General features: G+C 36.6%; 1 pseudogene; it reads left to right on the top strand.

Moving 5' to 3' along the window:
* LOC100974170 (tubulin beta chain-like) overlaps nt 1–17981 on the top strand; it is a 62182-nt pseudogene extending 44201 nt beyond the window's left edge.
* The last annotated feature ends 4734 nt before the right edge of the window (nt 17982–22715 follow it).

Here is a 22715-nt window from a genome sequence, read left to right on the forward strand (position 1 = left end):
ACCCTTCTCTTATGCCTCCTTGATTAGCTTACTAATTGACCTTCTGAAATCTTTTTCTGGCAATTCAGGGATTTCTTCTTGATTTCAGTCCATTGCTGGAGAGCTAGTGTGATCTTTTGGGGCTGTTAAAAAACTTTTTTTGGTCATATTACCAGAATTCTTTTTCTGATTCTTTTTCATTTGGGTATAGACTATGTCACAGGGAAGATCTGGGACTCAAGGGCTGCTGTTCAGAATTTTTTTTTCCCTGGGGTGCTTCCTTGATGTAGTGATTTCACTCTTTTCCTTGGGATGTGGTTTCCTGAGAGCTTAACTGTAGTGATTGTTATTTCTTTTCTGGATCTAGCCACCCAGTGGAGCTACCAAGTTTCAGGCTTGTACTAGGGGGTGTCTACACAGTATCCTGTGATGTGAACTGTCTTCAGGTTTCTCAGCCACGAATAGCAGCACCTGTTCTGATGGCGGTGGTAGGGGAGTGAAATTGACTCTCTGAGGGTCCTTAGATGTAGTTTTGTTTATTGCACTAGTTTTGTGCTGGTTGGCATCCTTCCAGGATATTGTGCTTTCAAAAGAGCATCAGCTGTGGTAGCATAGGGATAATCAGGCTATGGGTGAGGTCCTAGAGCTCCCAGGAGAATATGTTCTTTGCCTTTGGCTACCACGGTAGGTAAAGTAAGACCATCAGGTAGGGGCAGGGTTAGGCATATGTAAGCCCAGACTCTCTTTGGGCAGTGCTTGTTGCAGCTGCTTTGGGGGATGAGGGTGTGGTTCTCAGGCCAATGGATTTATGTTCCCAGGGGGACTATAGCTGCCTCATTGTGTCATGCAGGTCACCAGGAAAATAGGGGAAAGTTAGCAGTTACAGCCCTCACCCAGCTGTCACGCAGACAAAAAGACTGGTCTCACTCCTATTTTGCCTGCTCCAACAGCTCTAAGTTTGTTTCCAGGCAGTGGGTGAGCAGAACTGAAAACTTGCCCCAGTCTACCAGCCTCCAAGCTGTGAAAGCAAGCAGGGCTTGGCTTCTGTGCTATGTCTGCATACCAGACTGAGTTTTGTCCAGGATACTATGTTTGGTCAAAATTGTTACAAAGTTCAATTGGAAGTTTTCTCTCCGTGTGGTCTTTTTCCAGTTCCTCCGGCAGCCCTCCTATAGGACTTCTGCAAGACAAAGTCAGAAATGGCATCCCTGGGGACTGAGAGAGCCCACATGTCTCTTCTCACTGATTCTTCTACCCCTGTATTTCACTGAGTTCTCCTAAATTGTCTCAGCTCCAAATAAGGCCAAATCTGGACCTTCAGGCTCCCCCGTGAGGGTGTGTGTTCATGCGCACATGATACTCCTTTCACACTTTTATACTTCGGGCACTCACAGTTTTTGGACTGTCTCTAAGGCCCTGCAGGAGCAATCTGCTTCCGTCAAAGGATCCGTGGATTCTCTCGGCTTTCCTTGTATGTTCCTGTGGTATTTATGGGAGAAAAAGTTCATGATGTGAGTCTCCACAAGCTGCTCTGTCCATCTGAGTGGGAGCTGCAATGTAGTCCTGCCTTCTATCTGCCATTTTCCCCAATAATGTACTTTACTGCTCCATGTTAGAGTTTTTTATATGATACTATAATTGCTTGTTTATCTTCATATTACACTAAAATATAAGCTTTTCGAAGGGAGAAACATTGTCATCTTTTTCTCTCACTATATCCTCAGTATTCTAGCAAAGTACCTAGCACATAACAATCACTATGTAAATATTTTCTAAATGAATTACATAATAATTAAAGGAAAGTTAATTGAATATTTGGAGAAAGACAAAAAAGTCAAGAGAGCTCAAGTGTAATGTGTATAAGTGCATTGGAATAAAGAGGTCATGAGTGGGAAGAAGTGTACTGGGGAACAAGATTCAAAAGGGAGTTGGTAAGATGCAGTGGGGCTTGACTATCTTTCTTAGGAATTTGAAATTAATTTTACATGCATAAAGAAACTTCTGAATTTTGTTTTATTTCTTAAGAAGAGAGAAATTTCCAACCACATGAATCTGAAAAAAAAAAAAAAAGAAAAAGGAAAAAAAGGAGGAAATGAGAAAAACATGTTCAAAGTGATTATAGCAGTGTGTTAAGTGTGTTAGGCCATTTTTGAATCACTATAAAAATACCTGCGGCTGGGTAATTTATTTTTTAAAAAGAGGTTTAACTGACTCAAAGTTCTGCAGACAGTACAAGAAGCATGGTGCTGGCATCAGCTACTGGTGGAGACCTCAATAAGCTTCTAATTATGGCAGAAAGTGAAGGGGTAGCAAGCATCTCACATGTGAGAGAGGGAAAAAGAGAGAAAGGGGGTGGTGCCACACACTTTTGAATAACCAGATCTAGTGAAAACTCACTATTGTGAGAGCAGCGCCTCACTATTCATGTGTGATCCACTCCCATGATCCAAACACCTCCCACCAGGCCCTACCTCCAACACTGTGGATTACATTTCAACATGAAATTTGGAGGGCACAAATATCCAAAGCATATCATACTGACCCTGGTCCCCCAAATCTCATGTTCTTCACATTTTGCAAAATACAATCACTTCTTCTCAATAGTCCTCCAATGTCCTAACTTGTTTCAGCCCAAACTCAAAACTCCCAAAGTCAAAACTCTCATCTGAGATCCAAGTTCCTTCTACCTATTACCATGTAAGATCAAAAATAATTATTTACAAGATACAATGGTGGTACAGGCATTAGGTAAGCATTCCTATTCTGAAAGGGAGAAATTGGCCTCACAAAAGTCTGAAACCCAGCAGGGGAGGCATTGAATCTTAAAGCTCCGAAATAATCTCCTTTGACTCCATGTCCTGCATCCAAGGCACACTGGTGCAAATGGTGGACTCCCAAGGCCATGGGAAGTTCTGCCTCTGTAGCTTTGCAGGATGCAGCACATGTAACTGCTCTAATAGGTTGGTGTTCAGTGCCTGTGGCTTTTCTGGGCTCAAGATGCAAGCTGCCAGTGAACCTACCATTCCCAGGACTGGAAGGTGGTGGCCCCATTTCCACAGCTCCACTAAGCAGTGCCCACTGTGGACTCTGTGTGGGGAATTCAACCCCATATTTTCCTTGCCCCTGCCCTAGGACAGGCTCCCTGTAGGGTTTTTACTCCTGCAGCCGGCTTCTGCCTGGGCACCCAAACTTCTATACATCCTCTGAAATCTAGGTGGAGGTTTCCAAGCCTCCTTTACTCTTGCATTTTGTGTCCATGTAGGCTTAACACCACATAGAAGCCACCAAAGCTTATGGCTTGTAACCTCTGGGATGGCAGCCTGAGCTGTATCTGGAGGACTTTGAGCTGAGGCTAGAGCCAGAGCAACCAGGATATGGGAAGTAGTGTCTTGAGGCTGCATAAGGCAGTGGGAACCCAGGCCTGGCCCTTGAAACCATTCTTTCCTCTTAGCCTCTGGGCCTGTGATGGGAGAGGCTGCCTTGAAAATCTCGGAAATGCCTTTTAGGCCTTTTTTCCCATTATCTTGGATGTTAGCACTAGGACTCTCATTGTGCTAATTTTTCTAGCCAGTGGTTGCTCCACAGTCTGCTTGAATTCTTCCCTTGAAAATGGGCTTTTCTTTTCTAACACACGGCTAGGCTACAAATTTTCCAAACGTGTGCTCTGCTTTTGTTTTAAATATAAGTTCCAGCTTTAGGTGATTTCTTTGCTCCAACATCTGAGCATAGGTTGTTAGAAGCAGAGAGGCCACATCTTGAATGCTTTGCTACTTAGATATTTTTTTCTGCCAGATACCCCCAAGTCATCATTTTGAAGCTCAAACTTCCATAGATTGCTAGAGTATAAACAGAATACAGTCAAGTTTTTTGCTAAGGCACAGCAAGGGTGACCTTTGCTTCAGTTCCCAGTATATTTTCATTTTCATCTGAGACCTCATCAGCCTGTACTTCACTATCCATATTACTATCAGAATTTTTTTCAAGATCATTTATCTAATCTCTAAAGAATTCCAAACTTTCCCTCATGTTTCTGTCTTCTGAGCCCTCCAAATTCTTACAACCTTTGCCTGTTACCAACTTCCAAAGTTGCTTTCATATTTTCAGGTATCTTTATAGCAACAGAACAGTTTGGAGGTTCCTCAGAAAAGTAAAAATTGAGCTGCCAAATGATCCAGTAATCCCACTGCTGGGTGTATACCCAAAAGAAAAAACATCAGTATATTTAAGAGAAATCTGCACTCCTACGTTTGTTGCAGCACTGTTTACAATAGCCAAGATTTGGAAGCCACCTAAGTGTCCATCAAAAGATAATGGATAAAGAAGAGGTGATACATATACACAATGGAGTACTATTCAACCATACAAAGAATGAGATTTTATCATTTGCAACAATATATATGGAACTGAAGTTCATTAAGTAAAATACACCAGGCACAGAAAGACAGCTATCACATGTCCTCACTTTTTTTCTGGGATCTAAAAATCAAACAATTGAACTCATGGACATAGAGAGCAGAAGGATGGTTACCAGAGGCTGGGAAGGGTAGTGTGTGGGTGGGTGGGTTGGGGAGGTGCGGATAGTTAATGAGTACAAAAAAATAGAAAGAATGAATAAGACCTACTCTTTGGTAGCACAACAGGGTGACTATAGTCAATAACAACTTCATTATATATTTTAAAATAACTTAAAGAGTTTAACTGGATTGTTTATAACTCAAAGGATAAGTGCTTGAGGGTATGGATTCTTCATTCTTCATAATGCGCTTATTTCACATTGCATACCTGTATTAAAATATCTCACATACCCATAAATACATACACCTACTATATACCCACAAAAATTAAAAATTAAAAACATTTAAAAATCTGTAATAATAACAGTCTTCTCACTGAATTAATAGCCCCCAAGGTGGATAGAAATATCACCAACTAGAGAGATTTGGGGGACATTGACTTGAAATAAGCTCCTTTATGTGACTGTGAGCTAGGGATGTCAATCTCCTTCAATGTCTGTAAGAAAAAAGCCTGCTAAAATATTGTTAACACTTGGTGTCTGATGCATCTAATGCTCTGAATATCATCCTTAGACAGTCGTAACAGATTTCATTGTTTAATTTAATCAGTTATTTTAACATTGATTACCTAATGTTTTCCAAATGAAATAGGCTTACTTTGTTTGGCACTCACACTTCATTTCTGTCATTTTAAAAATAATAAATTCTGTTTTAATAAATCTTGTATGTGATTTGCATCAGTTACTGGGCTAAATACTCTACATTATTTTGCAGACATGAATTTAGTAGAATTTTAGTAATGTGTTATGTATTTCAATAATAAAACACAGAAATATCTTTCAACTAAAACTATAGATTAAGTTGTTTCACCTGGGAAATTTCCATTCAGCTCACAAAACTCTATTCAAACATAAGTGCTATCAAACCTTCTCTGAGCACTTTCTTAGAAATACTTGACCCAGGGTACCCACAATCCTCTGGAGATACTCTGCCCAATATTATTTAATTTATTTTAATTATTTGCTTACATATTTATCTTTTCAACTGACACTAAGCTTCTTAAAAGAAACATTCACCAATATCGTGAAAATGGCCATACTGCCCAAGGTAATTTATCGATTCTATGCCATCCCCATCAAGCTACCAATGATTTTCTTCACAGAATTGGAAAAAAACTACTTTAAAGTTCATATGGAACCAAAAAAGAGCCCGCATCGCCAAGTCAATCCTAAGCCAAAAGAACAAAGCTGGAGGCATCACGCTACCTGTCTTCAAACTATACTACAAGGCTACAGTAACCAAAACAGCATGGTACTGGTACCAAAACAGAGATGTAGACCAATGGAACAGAACAGAACGGAGCCCTCAGAAATAATGCCACATATCTACAACCATCTGATCTTTGACAAACCTGAGAAAAACAAGAAATGGGGAAATGATTCACTATTTAATAAATGGTGCTGGGAAAACTAGCTACTCATGTGTAGAAAGCTCAAACTGGATCCCTTCCTTACACCTTATACAAAAATTAATTCAAGATGGATTAAAGACTTAAATGTTAGACCTAAAACCATAAAACCCTAGAAGAAAACCTAGGCAATACCATTCAGGACATAGGCATGGGCAAGGACTTCATGTCTAAAACACCAAAAAGCAATGGCAACAAAAGCCAAAATTGACAAATGGGATCTAATTAAACTAAAGAGCTTTTGCACAGCAAAAGAAACTACCATCAGAGTGAACAGGCAACCTACAGAATGGGAAAAAATTTTTGCAATCTACCCATCTGTCAAAGGGCTAATATCCAGAATCTACAATGAACTCAAACAAATTTACAAGGAAAAAACAAACAACCCCATCAAAAGGTGGGCAAAGGTTATGAACAGACTCTTCTCAAAAGAAGACATTTATGCAGCCAAAAGACACATGAAAAAATGCTCATCATCACTGGCCATCAGAGAAATTCAAATCAAAACCACAATGAGTTACCATCTCACACCAGTTAGAATGGTGATCATTAAAAAGTCAGGAAACAACAGGTGCTGGAGAGGATGTGGAGAAATAGGAACACTTTTACACTGTTGGTGGGACTGTAAACTAGTTCAACCCTTGTGGAAGTCAGTGTGGCGATTCCTCAGGGATCTAGAACTAGAAATACCATTTGACCCAGCCATCCCATTACTGGGTATATACTCAAAGGATTATTAATCTTGCTGCTAGAAAGACACATGCACATGTATGTTTATTGTGGCACTATTCACAATAGCAAAGACTTGGAACCAACCCAAATGTCCAACAATGATAGATTGGATTAAGAAAATGTGGCACAAATACACCATGGAATACTATGCAGCCATAAAAACTGATGAGTTCATGTCGTTTGTAGGGACATAGATGAAGTTGGAAACCATCATTCTCAGCAAACTATCGCAAGGACACAAAACCAAACACCGCATGTTCTCACTCATAGGTGGGAATTGAACAATGAGAACACATGGACACAAGAAGGGGAACATCACACACCAGGGCCTGTTGTGGGGTGGGGGGAGGGGTGAGGGATAGCATTAGGAGATATACCTAATGTTAAATAAAGAGTTAATGGGTGCAGCACACCAACATGGCACATGTATATATATGTGACTAACCTGCACAATGTGCACATGTACCCTAAAACTTAAAGTATAATAAAATAAAGAAAGAAAGAAAGAAAGAAAATAAAAGTGGTTATATATGTCAAAAAAAAGAAAGATTCACTTTTTATTCAATATTGTAGTCTCTGTAATTGGCAAAGTACCTATTGTGTAGTATATAGTCAGTGAAATTTTGATAAAGGAATAAATGAATTACAAAGTAATACCCGGAAATAATAATAGCTATTAATAGCTATTCAGGTTCTGCCTGATTTGGTAGCTCTCTGACATCTTTAGTCTTTCAAATCCACTTATCTAGGTTGTTCTGGAAGTGGAGTGAGATGGAAAACTTGGTCATTTATAAGCTTTTTTAAACATAACTTCAAGTAAAATATCTTACTTTGGGTTCTTCCAAAGAAAGATCCTGAGACCAGGATGCAAACACAAGTAATTTATTTTGGTTAGGATATCCAGAAGCTCTAGTAAGAAAGTGAAGAAATGAGACAGACGTTGGAAAAAAGTCAATGAAGCATGCACCTTGAAGCAAGTTACAACGATGGCAATTTAAGCTTAATAGCACGGGGGAACCCTGAGAGCCAGCTTAAAATTTCAGTTTCTCCACTCAAGTAACTTGGTCAGGTGGGGTTTTTATTCACCAACTCTCACCAGTAATTGGTTAAGGGCTACTCCTGGGGGCTGTTAACTCTCCAGAATGTCTGTCTTGCCCTACATATTCGCAAAGTGAACTCCAGAGACCAGAGAAACTTCTTAGCAAACAGTCACAATTCCTGGAAGTCTGGCTGGTGTGCACAGAGATGGTAAGTGCTAAGAATGAGGTATTGACAATGTTCACAGCACAGAAATTTTTGAGGCTGCTTCTTTTGAACCAAAAATATTCACCCGTTAAGAAAACCTCTGTGATGCTTATGAGGATATACTTAATAGGTTTTGTTGAAATAATAGAATTGACATGTTTATTGAGCACATTCTATTCACTAAAATATATAGAAATCTGTGTCTGTAAGTAATATTTCTGCCTTCCACATTACTGTGGTAGTCTGTGAATTATCTGGTACTTTCTTTGTTGCTAATTTGCTCTTCTTTCTTCCTTATTCTTTTTTAAGATTTTCTACTTGAAGACTTAACAGAAAGGCATTATTTGCAATTCTTGTTAGATGGGCCATGGGATTGTTTTTCTAAAGGCAGCAATTATATACTAAGCAGTAATAAATGCCCCCCCCCCAAAAAAAATCCAAGCCACCATGGATTTACAGATAAGTACATCGTTCCTGCTCTTAAGGAACATATAGTCTGCCATGGTCTTGAGTAGGTAAAACTTCTATATGTCTTCATTCATTTATATGTTCAACAAATATTTTCAAATACTGATTAGGTATCAGGAAATGCTAGGTGCAAAAAAATACAATGTTAAGTAAAACAGAGCTTTTGCCTTTATGGAATATGCATTCTACAAAAAATGTGGACATTAATCAAGGATTCATATAAACATATAAAATTGCATATGTGATAGGTGCTATGCAGGGGAGGTACATGGTGCTATGAGATCCTTTTTTAGGTACTCAACCTAGTAGAGAAGGTCAGGGAAGATTTACGACAGCCAGTGAGTTTTTTAAAGTTAAGTAGAAGTTTACTAATGAAAGGGGAAGGAAGTGTCTTCCAGGCAGATGGAATAGCATAGGTAAAGTCAAGAAGGAGAGAGGTAAGTAAGATAGCATGAAAGAAAGTCAGTATTCATGCAACTGTAAAAGGTGGGGAAAGGTGAGACTGCAGAAATATCTAAGGACTAGACCATGCAGGATTTTTTTTTTCCATCCTAAGTGCAATGAAAATCCATTAACAATTTGATTTGTGTTTTAAATAGTCACATTGACAAAAGGGTCAAGAATCAATGCAGCTAACTGTTGGACATTTTAAGATGTTATTGTGCTAGTCGAGGTAAGAAATAATAACTAAGAAAAATATAGTGGTCATGAAGTTGTAGAAAAGTAGATAGATATGAGACATGTTCATTTAGGTATAAATAATCTGACTTTGTGACGGACTGAATATGGGAGTGAGTAAAAGGAAGATATGAAGGATGACACCTAAATTAGAGCTTATGCAATAGGATGCTACTACAATTGACTGAAATAATTGACTGAACAAAGGAAAAAGGAAATATTTGGTGTGGGCAGATCATGAATTTGGTAGTGAGCATCTTTTCATATGGCATTGACCAAAGCCTCCAGAGCAAGGCTGAATTAAAATGACAATAATATATATTCTTATCTTATGCCTCATCTAAACAGAAAAAAGTTTCATCATTTTATTACTAGATGTGGTATTAATATATGTTATAGGTTCTTTGTAGATACCCATTAAGGGACTAAGAAAATCCTTTGTAATTGGATTTTACTAAGATATATTTACCATGAAGATATGTTCAATATTGTTAAACGCAATTTTCTGCATCTGTTAAGGTGATTGTATTTTTAAAATTTATAATACGTAAGAAAGAATATAATACCTCATTTTATTTCCAATTGTCTACAAACTTCATCTTGTTTACCTCTGATAGGGTTATGACTATGATAAGATTATGTTTTTCTTATGATAGATGCTCTCTACGGTCTTGCATTCTCACAAAGAGACATGTCTTTGTATTTTATACCAATGAGAAGAAGATACATTTTTTCTGAAAAGCAACAAATCTGATCCAGGCACATTGCCCTTCTTCTTGGTCCTTCGACATGCCAGGTAATTTCTGGCCTTAAGGCTTTTTCACCCATTGTTCACTTTGTCAAGGACTCTCTTTCTCTAGATCTCTGAATGGCTAACACCCTCATCTCCCTTGGGAATTTGGCTGAACGATTTCCTTCTCAGTGAAGAATACTCAATCTTTTAAAAATTGTAACTTGACTCACATTTCCACCCCCAGCACTTAGTATTTCCCTTACCCTTCTGCATTACTTTTTCTTACTTTTTTGTTTTCAGCATTTATCATCTTAAAATATACTATGGAATTTACTCATTAATTTTGCTTGTTGTTATTGTATTTATTCTTTCAGGCCTGGAATCTAAGCTGCATGAGGACAGACACTTTGGTTGTTTAGCTCAATTATGTATTCCAAGTGATTAGAACAGTGCCTGACACAAAGTAAGTTAAACTGCAAAAACAAACAAACAAATTACAACGACAAAAATCTCAAGTATTATATTAGAGATTACACAAACTATGATCTCTTTCCAGACTTCTAGTATCTCTTGGGAAAGAGTTGAGGCTAATTTGCTAATACCAAAGCAAATATGTGAATGAAGGGGTACAAAGTCTGAGGATCATGTATTTGATCTCTTTATTTCAGCTAAATATCCCATATTCTTAGAAGTCTCAAGCAACACTTACTTGCATTATTCTTCCAAGAAAGATTTTTATGTTCATTTTCTCTCTTACACACATGTTGGTACTCACATTCATACACATCCACACACATAAACTTAAGGAAATAGATTTCCATGTTCACATAATCGTTTCTCTCTCTCTCTTTTTTTTTTTTTTTTGAGACGGAATCTCCCTCTGTTGCCAGGCTGGAGTGCAGTGGCACGACCTCGGCTCACCGCAACCTCTGACTCCCTGGTTCAAGCAATTCTCCTGCCTCAGGCTCCCGAGTAGCTGGGATTACAGGCACGCGCCACCAAGCCCAGCTAATTTTTGTATTTTTAATAGAGACGAGGTTTCACCATGTTGGCCAGGATGGTCTCGATCTCCTGAACTCGTGATCAGCCTGCCTCGACCTCCCAAAGTGCTAGGATTAGAGGCATGAGCCACCTCACCCGGCCCTCGTTTCTCTTTTATAAGCCTACTTTTGAGTTGGCACTGCATTTTTACATATATACGAAAAGATAACAATAGGATTAAAATATGATCATGTATAAAAACATCTATTTCCATGTATATTATTTGAAGAAAGTAAAAATCCTCTTATACTGGTGATAACCATACTTCCTGAGTCACTTTGTATCTTTCACATGCACTTAATGAAGCCAATTGCCTTTAACAGATTTTCAGTTTCAGGACTAGACTCCTGAGAACTTTTATTGTTACTGTAATTTTTCAGCTTTCTTTTTTGCTTTGATTAATATTTTTAATTTACCATAATAATTGTAGATATTTATGGGGTACAGTGTAATATTTAAGTACTTGTATAAAACAAGTAATAATTAAATCAGGGCAATTAGCGTATCTCTCATCTAAACTATGTATCTTTTATTTGTGTTAGGAACATTCAAAATTTGCTGTCTAGCTATTTGAAAATATGCAATAAAGTGTTAATTACAGTCACCCTGTAGTTCTATAGAACACTAGAACTTATTACTTCTAACTAACTGTAATTTTGCCTTTGTTTAACAACCTCTGGTTATCCTCCTTCCAACACACTTCCCAGCCTCTAGTAACCATTATTCTACTCTATTTCTGATATCAATACTTTTTAGATTCCACATGTGAGTGAGATCATGCAGTATTTGTTTTTGTGTGCCTGGATTATATCATTTAACATAATTTTTTCAGGTTCATTCATGTTGTCAGAAATGGCAGAATTTTATTCTTTTTGTAGCTGAATAGTATTCCATTTTGTATATATAAGACATTTTCTTGATTTATTCATCTTTTTATTAAGAATCAGGTTGATTCCATATTTTGGCTATTGAGAATAGTGCCATCATGAACATGGGAGTGTAGATAGATATCTCTTTGACATACTGATTTTGTTTCCTTTGGATATATATCCAGTAGTGGGATTGCTGGATTGTATGGTAGTTCTATTTTTAGTTTATTGAGAAAGCTTCGTATTGTATTCCATAATTTATATTCCCAGCAAGAGTATATAAGAGTTCACCTTTCTCCACATCCTCACCAGCATTTGTTATTTTTGTTTTTTTTGATGATAGTCATTCTTACTGAGGTGGGATAATATTTCATTGTGGTTCTGATTTACATTTTCCTGAGAATTAGTGATATTGAAATTTTTTCATATACCTGTTGGCTATTTGTATGTCATCTTGTGAGAAATGTCTATTCAGCTCATTTGCCCATTTTTAAATTAGGTTATTTGTTGTTTTGCTGTTATTTGAGTCCTTAAATATTCTAAATATTAATTTTAGATTAAAAGTTTGCAAATATTTTTCCCATTCTGTTGGTTTTCTCTTCACTCTGTTGATTGTATTCTTTGCTGTGCATAAGTGTTTTAGTTTGATATTATTACATGTGTCTGTATTGTCTTTTATTGCTTGTACTTGTGAAGTTTTATTTAAAAGATCTTTGCCAAGACCAATGTTGTGAAGCATTTCTTTCATGTTTTCACCAATTAGTAATACAGTTTTGCATTTATGTTTAAGTTTTTAGCAATTTTTAGTTGATTTTTGTAGATGGTTACAGATATGGGTGTAGTTTTATTCTTCTGCATATGGATATCTAGTTTTCTCAGCACAATTTATTGAAGAGGGTATCCTTTCCCAAAGGAATGTTCTTGGTACCTGAAGGAAACCAAAACATTTTACCCCAAAAAATACTTTTTTTTTTTTTTGAGACTGTGTCTTGTTTTGTCTCCAGGCTGGAGTGCAGTGGCGTGATCTCTGCTTGCTGCATCCTCCGCCTCCCTGGTTCAAGAGATTCTCCTGCCTCAGCCTCCTGAGTAGCTGGGATTACAGGCACCCACCACTACACCCAGCTAATTTTTGTATTTTTAGTAGAGATGGGGTTTCACCATGTTGGCCAGGATGATCTTTATCTCTTGACCTCAGCCTCCCAAAATGCTAGGATTACAGGCGTGAGCCATGGCACCCGGCCCCCAAAAATACTTTTTAACATATTTTGAGATGCTTGTTCAGGGGACCTCTCAACAGAAGTAGCCTTGAAAAGCTGTCTTTTGTGTAGGAAATTCGCGTATGTAGAAGAAAATTTGCATTGATATAGCCCGGCTTTCTCTGAAGCTCTGTGTTGTCTAGATCTAGGAAAGATCTACTGAGATTCTGATACTACTAAAAGTCTGAAACAAACATGTACTATCTATTCTCTGTTAGGGTTGCTAATTGTGAGGTTTAATCTACATAATAAGTTTATCTTTGCTATGAGCCCCCATTTATTCTGTAACATAAATAGTATAAAAGCTTCGGCCATCAGGCCACTTCTTTTGAGTTCTTGTATGATTTTCATGCACACAAATACATTTGTATGCCTCTTCTTCTATTAATATGCCTTTAGTCAGTTGATTTTTAGTGAATCTTCAGAGGGTGATGTTCAAATTATCCCTTAGTTCTTGTCAGGATTTTGTTGAAAGTCAGTAGACTATAAATGTGGGGATTTATTTCTGGATTCTCTATGCTGTTCCATTGGCCTCTGTATCTGTTCTTATGTCAGTGTCATACTCTTGTGGTTATGATATCTTAATAGTATGTTTTGAAGTTAGGCAACGTAATACTTCCAACTTTATTCTCTTGCTCAGGATTGTTTTGGTTATTTAGGGTCTTTTGTGGTTCCACTGTCTATTTTAGAATTGTTTTTTCTATCTTTGAGAAGAATCTCATTGATATTTTGATAGGGATTGAATTGAAACTGTAGAATACTTTTGGGAAGGGATTAATATTGTAAAGAATTAATATTTTTGAGTTTTAGTATATGGATATTCTGCCACTTATAATTAGCACTTTAATTAGTAACAATCTGGTCTAGATTAATGACAACTTAATTTCAATTATATACAAATACTTTCCCTCTATACAGCTCTGTGTTAGTACCTTTTGTCTTTTATAACAAAATATCATACATTGAGTAGCTTATAAACAGTCAAAATTTATCTGTCACAGATCTGGAGGCTGGGAAGTCAAATATCAAGACATCAGCAGATTTCAGTGTCTGGTGAAGTCCTGCTTTCTGTCTTATAGAGAGTGCCTTCTTGCTATGCCCTCACATACTAGAAGACACAGTGGAGTCTCTCTTAGGCCTATATTATTAGGGCCCTATTCCCATCCATGAGGCCTCCACTCTTGTGACCTAGTCACCTTTCCCAAACTCCAACTTCTAATAGTATATCCTAGGGGGTTAGAAATTCAACATATAAATTTTGGGGGAACAAAAACATTCAGAACATAGTATACCGCCACTGCCCCTCACAAAATACATGTCCTTCTTACATAAAAAATACATTTACTCCATCCAAGGATCCCCAAAGGTTTTAACTAGTTCTGGCATTAACTGAAAAGTATAGACTTCACAGTCTCATCTAAATATCATCCAAATCAAATATGTGTGAGACTAAAGGTACAATTGATTCTGCAACAAATTTTTCTCCAGCTGTGGAACTTCTTAACTTTTTTGAAATGAAAGAAAAGTTATGTGCTTCTAAAATATAATGGTGAGACAGGCATAAGATATACATTCCCATTCCACAAGGGAGAAATGAGAAAGAAGAAGGAGGTAACAGGTCCCAAGTAAGCCTGAAACCCAAAGTCAGACAACATTAAATCTTAAGTCTTGAGAACAAATTTCTTTGACTTGAGGTTATGCCCTCCTGGACTACTGGGACTCTGGTTTCATCTTCCAAATCAACTAATGTGAGAGTCCTGCCTTCCAGACACACTGGGACAGTGGCCTTGCCTCTACTGCTTTGGACAACCTTGCCTCCAAGGCAACTTTCTGTCTAGGTCCTATTCTCTTAGCAGTTCTTTGCAGTGGCCCCCATCTTCATGGCAGGTCTGTGCCTGATTCGCATGCTTGCTATTCTCTGAGGCTGGGATCACATGATAATGGCTTTATTAGTCTGGAGCTATGAGAACGTTCCCACTCCCACAACTCCTCTTGGTATTGCCCTAAAGGAAACTCTTTATATTGACCCCATACTTTTTAGGGCTTATGCACTGTGAGCCTGTGATGGGAGTGGCAGCCCTGATAATTTCTAAATTGTCTTTTGGGTCGTTCTTCCTTTGTCTTTGAAAATAGGGCTTAGATTCTGTCTAGATGGGTGACTAATTTCCTTATCAAATAATCATTCGACCACACCTTTGGTGTTTTTTCCTTAACATGCTTTCTCATTTTTGTTGTTTACAATATAAACAGGTTGAGAATTTTTCAATTCTGTATACTCTGCTTCCCTTTTGATTAACAAATTCATCTTTAAATTATTTTTCTCTTCTTAAATTTTCTAGTAGTAATCGAGAAAAGTAAAGCCACACCCTCAACACTTTACTTAGGACTGTCCTCAGCCGCCAAATATCTAATTTCATCATGCAAAAGTTTCTACCTTCCACAAAACACCTGGACGGAAACACAATTCAGTCGTGTTCTTTGCTTCTTTACAACAAAGATATACTTTTCTCCAATTGTCAGCAATATGTTAATCATTTCTGTCTAAAAACTCATCAGCATAGCCTTTAGTGTTCATATATCTGTTAACACTGTTTGTGATTATTTAAATATTCTCTAAGAAGTTTGAGATTTTTGCTCTAGCTCTTCTAGTTTCTTTCTAGGCTCTTAATAGAACATCCCTTAATGATCTATTCACAGCAATGTAGGATTTTTTTAGCATGTACCACATACTCTTCTAGCTTCTACCCCTTATCCAGTTTCACAGCCATTTCCACATTTTTAGGTATTTGTTATACTAGCACCCTACTTTCAATACCAGTTTTCTGTTTAGTCCATTCAGGCTGCTGTAACATAGTACCATAAAGTGGATGGCTTATAAACAAGAGAAATTTATTAATCACAGTTGTAGAAGCTCAAAAATTCAATATCAAGGTGCCAGCAAATACAGTGTCTGTTGAGGGCCAATTTTCACATTCATAGGTGGTGCCTTTTCACACTCTCCTCACATGGTGGAAGAGGCAAGACAGCTCTCTTGGGCCTTCTTTATACAGATACTGATCCCGTTCATGGATGCTATGCCCTCATAACCTAACCACCTTCTAAAGGCTTTTCCTTCTAACCCATCCTAATACCATCATTTTGGGGGTCACAATTTTAACATATGAATTTGAGGGTACACAAACATTCAGATCATAGAAAATATCATTCTCTTTCCCCTCCTTTGTACTGCTATTAACATAAACATTATCTTCTTATACATTGTCTGTATCTCAGAACAAATTCATAATTAGTAACTTATGCACTTGTCTTTTAAATTAGGAGTAGAAAAATGTTACAAATAAAAATGCATTTAAACTGCCTTTTATATTTATCTGTAGAGTTGCTCTTACTGGTACCTTTTATTTCTTTATGTGGGTTTTAATTACTGCCTAGTGTTCTTTCATTTAAATCTAAGGAAATCCCTTTAGTATTTTTTGGAGGGTAAGTTTTCTAGTGAAGGCTTCTCTCAGTTTTTGTTTATTTGGAAAATGTCATCAGTTCTTTTTTTTTTTCAAAGATAGTTTTCTGGATATATAATTGTTTATTGACTGTATTTTTTCTCTAGCATTTTGAATATGCACCATAGGTCTGTGATGTGTTCATTTTTCTTCATTGTTTTTTCTTTTTATTCCTCAGAATGTATAATATGAATTGATCTATCATCATATTCACTTGTCATTATTATTTCTTCTAGTTTCTTAAATAGGTTGTTTAGCCTTTCTAGTAATTTTTAAGTTATTATAGGTATAAGCTCCAGAATTTCTATTTGAATATATTTTTGTATGTAATTTCTCGTTACTGACTTTCTCTATTTGGTAAGATATTGTTCGCAAACATTCCTTTAGCTTTTAAACTTTTCTTTTTTCTTTTTGAATATTTTAAAAATAGTTCAATTAAGTCTTTTCTAGTTAGTCTGACCTATGGGCTTGCCTATTGACCTTAAATTTCTCTGTGTATGTGTCATGCCACATTATTTCTGTGCATGTCTCATAATTTTTGTTTGAAAACTGGACATTTTAAATAGCTGGTGGAGTTGATGATGGATGTTGTGACAAAGAAGGCTGAGAGTGTGACTGCCTGCAGGGTTTTCAGCTGACCTACTCCCTAAGTGGAGGAACTACATCTCAGATGAGTACCCTTCTTGTCAACAATATCCAGGAGAAGTGCCCATATAGGATCATAAACCCATTCAGCGTGCTGCTCTTGTCCAAGGTGTTAGACATGGTTGTGGAACCCTATAATGCCACCCTTTCAGTCCATCAGCTCATAGAAAACACAGAAGACACATGATGCCTTTATAATGAAGCTCTCTACAACATCTGCTTCAAAACCCTAAAGCTGCTCACATCCCCTTACAGTGATCTAAACCACCTGGTGTCTGCCACTATGACTAGAGTCACCATCTGCCTGCACTTTCCTGGCCAGCTAAATGCTGACTGCAGAAACTGTCCATGAACATAGCCCCATTTTCCCACCTGCACTTCTTCTTACCTGGCTTTGCCTCACTGACCAGCTGGGGCAGCCAGCAATATTGAGCCTTGACACGGCTGAGCTCACCCAGCAGATGTTTGACACCAAGAACGTGATGGCTGCCTGCAACCCTCACCATGGCTGCTACCTAGTGGTGCTGCCATTTTCAGGGGCCGCATGGCCATGGAGGAAGCAGATGAGCAAATGCTTAGTGTCCAAAACAAGTACAGCAACTACTTTGCTGATTGGATCCCCCACAGTGTGAAAATAGCCGTCTGTGACATCTTACCCCCAAGGCTAAAAATGCCCACCACCTTCACTGGCAATAACGTTACTATCCAGGAGTTGTTCAGGTGTATTTCAGAGCAGTTCACAGCCATGTTTAGGTGCAAGGCCTTCCTGAACCCATATGTGAGTGAGGGCATGGATGAAATAGAGTTCATTGAGGCTGAGAGCAACATGAACAACCTGGTGTCTGAGTACCAATAGTACCAGATGCCATGGCTGAGGAGGGAGAATTTGAGAAGTGAGCTAAGGAGGAGGTGGCCGAGAGCCTTCTGTTGCTGGGTGAAGGACAAAAGCAGTATGAATTCTTTATTCACTGACAACGTATTCTGATAGCCATGTCTTACTGTGCATGCACTTGCTGTTCTTCTTGCTACATGATCACTTCTATCAAAGCATTTTCATAGTAAAACAAAAATATGGCAATTATGGAAATCGGATTGCCACTTTCCCCAGGTTTTTACAGTTTTTTGTTCATTTTTATTATTAGTTTTTATTTAGTTACTCTTTAAAACTAATTTTATAATGCCTGTATTCTTTGTCATGTGTGGTCACTGAAGTCTTATTTAATTAACTTAATAGTCATTTAATGATTGGGCAGAGATACATTAAATTCCCAGAACCAATTATTCTTCCAGTCTTTGTAAAGTGGCTCTGTTTATGTGATCTCAGCAAGGATGTTTACATGTCTGACTTAGCCTTCACTCCCTGCTTGTGCAGAGTCTCAGTGTTAGCCAGAGGTAATAGCTTAAGACCTTTCCACATTTATCTTTAGTCTGTATGCAGTCCTGGTAATGTGCACAGCTGTAAACATGGGTATTGACTTTCAGAACCCTGGAATATATGAGATGTTTTAATACCTCACTATAGCCAGGCATGGTGGGTCATACCTGTAATCCCAGAACTTTGGGAGGCCGAGGTGGGTGGATCACTTGAGGTCAGGAGTTTGAAACCAACCTGGACAACATAATAAAACACCATCTCTACTAAATATACCAAAATTAGCCTGGCGTTGTGCCACACACTTGTAGTCCCAGCTACTCAGGAGGCTGAGGCAGGAGGATTGCTTGAGCCCAGGAGGCAAAGGTTTTAGTGAGCCAAGATCATGCCATTACACTCTAGCCTGGGTGATGAGAGTGAAACCCTGTCTCAAAAAAAAAAAAAAAAAAAAAAAAAACCCAAAAAACAAAAACAAAAACTCACTGTAAGCATTTCATGTGTTATCTGCTTTTTTAAAGCTTTTTGATTAGATTATTGTTTTCCCCAACTCTTACCTACTGCCTTAGGCAACCATGATGTTTAACAATTGCCTCTGATTGTTCCTGAGAAAAATGTCAAGGAAAAAGTGCTTGTAATGGGTGAGCTCTGAATCATGTAGAATATAAGAGCCTTTTTGAGTAGAGTCTTCCAGGAAACTATCAGATGGATCAAATAATAATATATCTCTTGAAATGTGTTTTTGAAAGTGCTTCACTCCCTCTCTGTCTCTCCTGTTAGTTGTCAGGCTACTGTTTTTTATCGTAATGGCAGGTTGTTGATTTTCAAGGCCCTTGAAGAGCTGTTGGAATATAATGGTAATAATGCAAGTTAAATGCCACAAGGCTTGCTATTCTTACTGAGATTTAGCCATTTTTTTCTGGAATAAATGTTCCCCAGATTGCTGCAAGTCATTGAATAATTTTCAGAGTTTTAAAAAAGTTAATTTTGTCAACTTTTGCTAGTGTTCTCATTAATTATATGGAGGAGAAAATTTGTGTAACTTCCTACTTCACCGTTTTTTTTGTTGTTGTTGTCATTACCTTACTATTTCTTTTTGAGTCTGTTTTGGTATGATATATTTTTCTACAAATTGATGCATTATATATAATACTTTAAAACTTAAAATTGTGCATAATTTACTCTAATATTTTTAATTTTCTCTGTATCTGCAAACTTGTAGCCTTTTCCTTTCATAATATTGTTTATTTTCGCTGTCTGTCCTTTCTTGATCAGTGATTTGTTAATTTTATTAGTTTGTTTTTTAAATACACTTGTGACTATTTGGTCCTATCTACTCCATTTTTTAATCTTCTAATTTATTAATTTCTGCTATCAATTTTTTTATTTCCTCTATTTCTTTAGATTTAGTTTTTTGGCTTGCCTTTAATAGTTTTCAGTGGATTCTTAGCATAAGTCTATTATATCTTATTTTTGATTATACATAAAATCTATACATTTTATTCCAAATACTGCTTTAATTTCACCCAATTAGTTTTGACAGTTGATATTTTTATTTTATTTAAAATTATTTTAGATTACTTCTTCAACTCATGAGTTACATAAAAGTGTTAACAATTTTTTTCTGAATTATTCTTTGTGGTTTATTTCTCAGTAATTGTGTCATTGTCAGAAAATAATATTTTAGTCACTGAGTTCTTTGAAATTTCTGCTTTTTATAATTTCAATTTTATTTTAGATTTAGGGGATACCTCTGCAGATTTCTTATCTAGGCATATTGTGTGATGCTGAAATTTGGAGTTTATTCCATCACCCAGATACTGAGCATAGTACACAACAGTTAGTTTTTCAACCCTTGTGTCCCTCCCTTACTGCTCTACTGAGACTGTGTTTTTAAAATTATAACTGTAAGGAAAATCTGACACAGTTGGTTCCATCTTGCTTCTGACCTCCCAACTGTCCTTGATCATTCCTGGGCATAGGCCAACCTAACTGTGGAAAGAAGTTAGTTTATAGTTTAACATGAACGGAAAGATGATATTAGTTCTTCCCTAAAACTAACCCCCTTCTTGCCTGGGACTGAACACCATTTTTGTAAGATTAATGAAAGGCTATAACAATAGGATTATGGGAGAAACCTTAACTCTGCTAAGGTACAGGTGTAGTTTTTATAATTCCTTACTCTTTAGGAGTCATGTGGCCAGAGGTCACAAGATTTGTGACTTCCACAATTGCTCTTATAGATAACATCACTATTGTAGAATCTAAGATTGTTTATTTGAAGATATATTTCAGGCTGATTCCACCCAGACTCATGACTCATTACTCAACTGATCCGGTGGTTCCACCCAGAGGCAGACTCAGCACACAAGAACCATTTTTCACACCCCTAGCATTTCATTCCCAACCAATCAGTACCATCCATTTGCTAGCCCCTGTTCACCAAACTGTCCACAAAACTTTAACCTCCAAACCTTCAGGAAGATTTACTTGAGTGATAAATCCAGTTCTCCAGCTTGGGCCAGCCTCATGTCAATTTAACTTTTTCTCTATCGCAATGCCACAGTATCAGTGAATATTTTTTTGAGGAAATGGCAGAAGTATCTGTTGGGTGATTACATCAGAAGTTTCCAGTGTTTATGACTGCCATCTTTAAATCCATGAGTACCCATTGTTTGATACTTATGTTATGGCCCCATATATACTTTATGTTGGAATCAGCTTTTGTGAAAATAATATGTATCTTGCATCTATTGGGTAGAAACCTCTCTATATATTTATTAAATGTCTTGTTATTGTTTTTAAAATCTTACCATATTCGTACTGATTTTTTTCATCCTACTGGATAACATCTAACTGTTTAAATCAGGTTTGGCATTTTTTTTTCTCTCCACAGGATCAAATTATAAATATTTTATACTTATGGTCTCTTTTATGACTACTTATCTATGTCATCATAACATGAAAGAAGTCATAGATAATACTTAAATAAATGGATATGCCTGATTTCCAATAAATCTTTATTTACAAAAGGAGGCAACAAACAAAGTTTGGCCTGTGTGGCATAGTTCGCTGATACTTTGCTTAAAGAAACATTATTATCACCTCCCATTATGATAGTGGACTTTTCGATTTATCCTGGAATTTTTTCTATTTTTACTTCCTATGTTTTATGCTATGCAGTAAGGTATGTAAGTTTAGAATTATCACAATTTTTTCTGTAAATTACATCTTACATTTTAATAATTTGATGCTCTTTTATTTCCACTAATATATTTTAATTAATGTGTAGTTTGGCTAATATTAACATAGCTGTATTTATTTTTTTAGATTAATATTTTCCTTGTGTAACTCTTTTCTCATCCATCTACTTTTAAACCTTCTGTATCCTTATGTTCTTATACAGAAGCCCTTGTGTGTGGTTCTCTAAAAGAGCTCCATATGAACTGAATATTTTTTCTTTTAAGTAGAGTAGTTACACCTTTTACATTTATAGTATGTCACTTAATAATAAGAATACATTCTGAGAAATGTTATCTTTAGGCAATTTTACTGTATGAACATAAAAGATTGTACTTACATAAACCTAGATGTTATAGCTTGCTATACACCTAGGCTATATGGCATAGCCTACTGCTTCTAAGCTACAAACTTGTATAGCATGTTACTAAACTGGATACTGTAGACAGTTGTCACATAATGGTAAGTATTCGTGCTTCTATACATATCTAAACACAGAAATACAGTAAAAATACAGTATTATAATTTTATAGGAACATTCTGGTATATGTATTTCATCATTGACTAAAATGTTGTTATGTGGTACATAACTGCACATTATTTACATATGAGTATATATCTACCATAAAATTTTATACTTTGTCTTCCTTTTACTGTTCATTTTCTCTCTTTTTAGATTTAGTAATTTTCATTACTTTTTTCTTACTAGCTTACATCCTATTTTCTTCTTCTATTCTTTAGTGGTTACCTTAGAATTTTTTAAATGTATATTTAAATTATTAATATAAAAATTATATTTCTTTACCCTCCTGATCAGTAACAAGTCCTAAAAACTCCTTAGTTATGATAATGCCTAACATATATATTTTGATTTTATGTATTTTAATTATATCTTATTTGCTGATCCCTTTAGAAAAGTCTTGAAAAATACCATTATTTTAATTTCAGTCAGTTTTATTTTCAATTTCATGTAGATTTACC

This window comes from Pan paniscus, chromosome X (genome assembly GCF_029289425.2).
Source record: "Pan paniscus chromosome X, NHGRI_mPanPan1-v2.0_pri, whole genome shotgun sequence".
In the NCBI taxonomy this organism is placed as follows: Eukaryota; Metazoa; Chordata; class Mammalia; order Primates; family Hominidae; genus Pan; species Pan paniscus.